General features: G+C 38.5%; 1 long non-coding RNA gene across 1 annotated transcript; it reads left to right on the top strand.

Annotated features, from left to right (window-relative positions):
* Window positions 1-599: 599 nt before the first annotated feature.
* Window positions 600-5,145, top strand: LOC148050759 (uncharacterized). Its single transcript, XR_015700789.1, has 3 exons — window positions 600-934; window positions 2,264-2,417; window positions 5,022-5,145. It is a non-coding gene; the product is annotated as an uncharacterized LOC148050759 (long non-coding RNA).
* The last annotated feature ends 309 nt before the right edge of the window (window positions 5,146-5,454 follow it).

The following is a 5,454-nucleotide window of genomic DNA, read 5'->3' as shown; positions in this document are numbered from 1 at the left end:
CCCAAAGAACACCGAGGGTGATTAAGCCTTGTTGGAAACGCAGAGATTAAAACAGAAGGAGAAAATAATCTCATGTGCTTTAGTTTCTTACTATTTTCTTTTTTTTGCCAGAAGCTGAATCAGTGTAAATAGCAAGCTTTGTTTTTCTGCGTCTAGAACGAAACACTGACTGCCAAAACATACAGTTTTTTAACCTTTGCAATGTCGCTGTCCTGCATTCTAAAACACGCCCCGATACCTTTCTTTTGCTAACGGTTGCCTGTTTTGAACCGTCATCTAGATATCATAATTGCAACTTAAAAAATTTTATTTAATTAATGTCGTCCATTTGTATGCACAATAACTCCCATTTGTATGCATACAATTCACTCAGTCTGTGGTCCATAGCTGGCAAATAACACCACTTAACAGCTGTTAAATAGGGTAATCACCTGTTGTTATCCACAGGTAGCTTTAATTCAAATGCTAATTGCTCTCAGTGCTCTACTTATAAACCCGCCCCAATGTCAGATACTGTATGTGCTGCACCAGATGGATGCGAGCCTCAAATGGATTGCACTGTCCCTCTGCAGGAAAAAAAAACCCTGAATTATAAAAACCTCGTCACCCTGCATTGCCATGAAAAAAGACGGCACAAGAATTAAACAATGATGGTCTGTCAGAGAGCAAGAATTGCAGGAAAAAGCAATGACTGGGGAAGATGAAGAAAAGGACTGCGGACAGGACAGTAAAAATTGTATGAGCTGGTGCTTCAGCCTATTTACAACTGAAATGAGTTAACACTCACCATTAGTAAACTCACTTTGAGAAAATTCAGAAGCAGCTGTGGCAGATGTATGCCAGGGTCAGCCTAAACTGATAGGAAATGGGAGCTGAACAGATCAGGCGTTTGTAAAGCTCCGACTGGAAAAACAGAAGTTCTAGCCTGATGCAGGTAAGTTCTTATTTTTCCAGAGACTTAATTCCTCACAAAAAACATCCTGAAACGTTTCTCTCCTTGGTACAAATACCTCAAAACCACACTGTGCTACTTACTCCTCATAGCAAGAAGCTTCAAATTATTTTTTCTAAAATATCTCCAATTCACCCAAGCTCTCTGGAGGCACAGTTTCATGTTGTGCTTAATTTCATCAAGCTGTGTGTCGCTGCCAAAAGTGATGGTTTAATTCTCTCTCTTTTCCCCTCTTAACTCCATTGACGTGTTCCTTACCCTTTCTTCATATTAGATTTAGTCATTCACTGTGTTGCTGGAATATGACTCACAATCCGATGGGAAACTAATTTATTTGGAGGAGAAAGATACGGGCCAGAGTCCGCTGTTAGACTGGATTCAGCCTGATGCGGAACAGTGCCTGGAATTGTCCTGTGTTTCTTGCTGCTGTGAAGCAAAGTTCCCGGCTGCACAGCTGTAGGCTTTATTTTAGATCCCACGACTGTAAAAGGGCCATTCATTCCCTAATGCTGCCGGATTTTCACACTGTACTGGAATGACTTCCCTGCCCTGCTCTCTGAAGGGCTGCTTTTTTGTAGGCGAGGGAGGCCATCCATCAGTTGCTCAATAGCAGAATCTCTTTGCTCGGCTTCTACCCTTTGATCTGTTCAGCTTAGATAACTCTGCTAGGTGCCAAAACACCGACCCAAACAACCCTGGTCTCTGGAGGATACGTGCCTTTCCATTGGGACAAAGTGTTGACGTCTAGAAATGACTGTTAGTACAGGGCTACATTTTCCTGTCCCCAACGTATTTTTTTTTCAATTAAATAGGAGATAAACGTCATCACAGGTGAAACCTGGCTCTGAGGAAGAAATCAAAGCATATAAAAATCACATTAGATAGACCTGCAGCAGGTGTAGGCACAGGTTTCAGTTTTGTTCTGAGCTCAGTATAAAGTGTGGAGCCCTGGCCTTGGAGAAAGGAGCCGCTCAAAATTCCCAAACACAAAGCATAGATTAAAAAATGTGTATTAAATAGTGCCCCGGTTCTCTGATATCTTGCACTCATGATGAGGGGAGGGAGGGATGAAAACAGCGATATATTAAACCCAGTTCGCTTTAGCTCTAGGTGTTCTGTTTTAGGGCCATAATTGAACTGAGCATCAGGTAGCAAACACCACTTACCTGTCAATATTCATTTTAGCAAAGTCAATTATTTCAATCATGAAGAGGAAAGAACCACTTGTTTGTTTGACAGTTATGACTCAAATTAAGATACATTTCATTTTGATGACTGTTTTTTATTTTGTTTTGCATATTTTGCTTACAGGAAGGGAAAAAAGGGACTAAATGTTTCTTCCTCGCAGCCATTGCTAACGCACGAGTATTCATCCTTCCACTTTTTTTCCTGAAGTGAGACATGACGATGTATGTCTTCAAAAATGAAGGAAAGAATAAATCCTCCCTGTCTTAAATTGAAGTGGGTAAGGAAAATTATGGCAGCTGAAATGACAGACAAAAAAATGCAAATACTCACAGTAAGCTCAGATGAGATCTTTACCCCCATCTTACTGGTCAAGGAAGCTGAAGTTGTCAAAAGCAGAACATGAGACAGGTTGAAAAGTCTTAATAATTCTTATCCATAAGCATACCTTGTGACAGTAAGACTGATCTGGAACTCCTTGGAGAAGTTGGCACTGGTCCAAACTTGTCTGGTTAAATGATTTTGGCGATTGCCTTCCTAACATCATAAATGTGTTAAATGATGAATACTGGGAAACACAAGATTAGGGAAAGAAATCAAAGGATAAAGGATCACAGACTTTTTCAAGAGGGGAAAGAAAAATATTTAACGCACTGTCTGGGTAGTTTCCTCGTTCTGTTATTTCACCGTCAAAATATCTGTGGTTACCAGGTAGTCACAGTCTGTTCAGTACAGACTGGTTAGCTGAGAGGCCCATTAAATCATATAAGTACGCTTCCCTGTTAAGATAAAGTCAGTGTTGTGGAGTGTATTGTAATCTCTCGTTGCCACTCAAGGATGTTGTCGGACAATATATGAAGCAACCAAACCCCCCTCCCTAAATATTAGTGTGTTACTATGCTACTACACTCCCTTGTTCATCTGTGACCATCCTAGAAAATGCTGTTCTGAAAATAGTTCATCAAATAATAATGTAATTCATTGTCGTAATTAAAATGTTTTTCTTACAGTACTTCCTTAAAGAAGAACTTTTCCTTAAGGTGGTTTTTTTTTGGTCATTGATATTTGCATATTCTGTTTTGCAAAAGAAGTGTTTTAACCTGACATACCACCTTAATAATCTTGTTCAATACCTCTATTTTTTTCTAGTTTTAGCCTCTGTGGGTATTCTAAACTCGAGTATTCCTTGTATTTTCTTGAGTAAAATGAAATATTTGTAAAAGGATGTAGAGTTTGTGTTTTGATAGACTTTTAAAATCTCTCAATAAAAAGCAGTAAGTAGGCTTTGCCTGTGTGAAAACTACATTATGTCTGATTCTCTTTCAGACTGTGAATAGAAAAATAAAGCTGCAAAATACAGTTGTAAATTTGTGAATAAAAAAAGTTATATGTAAAATTATATTTTAAACATAAACTTTAATATTTACTCAATCTTGCATCAAAAAAGCTGAGTAGATATTTGACTGCTGCACTTTCCTTATATAAATCAAAATAAATCCACATTAGCATTTACTTTTGATCAGAAATTGAAAACCAATTGGTCAAATTATTTCTTTCATTTAACATTGGCTGTATTATCAAAAGGAAATAATTCAAAGAAAGAGATTTTTTTGTCACTTCTCAAGAAAAACCACATAAATTAATAATTAACCTAATTTTTCTTCCATCCCAGAGATCACAGGTCAAGGTGTCATTAAGAACATTCCATTCTGGAACGATGGAATTGCACAATTTACTCTTCCATCATTTATACTAAAAGATTAAAGATGGCTTCGTGGGAGGATATGCAGAGATGGGAAAACTTAAACCTCTGGGACCGAGCCACAGCTTTTAGTCAATTCCTGAAGTCATAACTCATTTTGCTACGAGTCACAAAAGGCTACTGCTATCATTTGTATTACTGCACAGATTAGGAGCCTGACTCATATCCTCCTTTTTCTCCCACAAATTAAGTTCAATGACTACTTTTGCTTACACTAACTATATACATCCAATATAATTCATTCAGGGCCTAAGCTCATCTGGAGAACCCAATCTATTTGAAAGTCTAGCAATGGTCATTTTAATTCCAGAAAGCAGTAAGCTGTGTCCTGCACAATGTGACGTAACAATTAAGCAACTGAGATCATTTTGGATACTGCCAGACCCATATTTTCTTTCCCCAGAGGCATATAAGGAAGAGTGCATCAACTTTAACAAAAGCTGAGAGAGAGGGAAGACCAGAAAGTTGTGGTTTCAAAGCAGGTTTCTCTCAGATCCTCTTTTTTATGCTGCCAATGTTGGAATGATAAATTTGCACCCACTCAGGTCAGTGTAATCCTGGAAAGACCTGTGAACTGTAGAGCGTGAAGGCACCGTTAAACAGGGAACAGGACCTCCACCTTAGCTCAGACCGTGCGGATACTCTGTGTGAAGAGGAGATTACGGGCATAGGTGTTGGGTCAAGAGGTTATTTCTTTTGTATTTATCCACACATACGCAGAGTGCCTATACGAAGTTGAAAGATGAATTAAATACATAAATAGGCAGGTATAACTTTTGAAAGCTGTCTACTAATATTCCCTGACATAAGCATATTGGGGGCAATGGAAGCTATTTTGGGGGAGAAAGGCAATTTTGCTAGCTATTCAGCACCTACAGCACACGCAGTGTTAAATGCATTCATTATGAAGTGCTGCTTACCTTACGAGATCCCCTCCTACAAGAATACCTCTCCTATCAGCTCAGGAGGAGCAGTGCAAGCCCACCCTATTGCTTCTAATTTCAAACTTTAAAACTACATTGCAAAATTAAGTGGGGATTCCTCTTTTTGTGTCACTTAGTCTGGGAGAAATGGGATGAAAAGTTGTAAAATCCCCACACAGCATTTCACAATTTTTTGTAGGTGTTACTGACCTCAAAAACTCTTTGAAGAAACGGCAAAGCTGAGAACAAAAGAAAATTTCCTGGTCACCATCAACCATAGCAGAGGTGGCACAGTGTGAACAATGCAAGTCTCAAAGACGGATAATCATGAAGTACCCATGCAGCGGTATTACCAAGGCAACAGGCAATGTTACAACACTGGTGGCTGGTTTTAAGTACAGTAGATTTCTGACATGAGGAATCCTAGGTAAATGGACAGATGAGAACAAAATGAGTGGCTTACAGCCTGAAGAAAGAAAAACTGATTTGGAGATGAACAATATAATTAAATACACAAGTATATCATTAAATGTCAGAAGATTTCAAATTTCTGAATAAATTAATGTCTCCTGGATTGCAATTGTATATAATTATGTTTAATAATCTACGCCTGGCAATGAATATGGAGTAAA

The sequence above is a fragment of the Nipponia nippon genome, unplaced genomic scaffold, assembly GCF_047370975.1.
Source record: "Nipponia nippon isolate SJK-2023a ecotype South Korea unplaced genomic scaffold, ASM4737097v1 scaffold_7, whole genome shotgun sequence".
NCBI lineage: Eukaryota > Metazoa > Chordata > Aves > Pelecaniformes > Threskiornithidae > Nipponia > Nipponia nippon.
The sequence above is the reverse complement of the archived record's forward strand: the minus strand, read 5'-3'. Positions and strand labels throughout refer to the sequence as shown.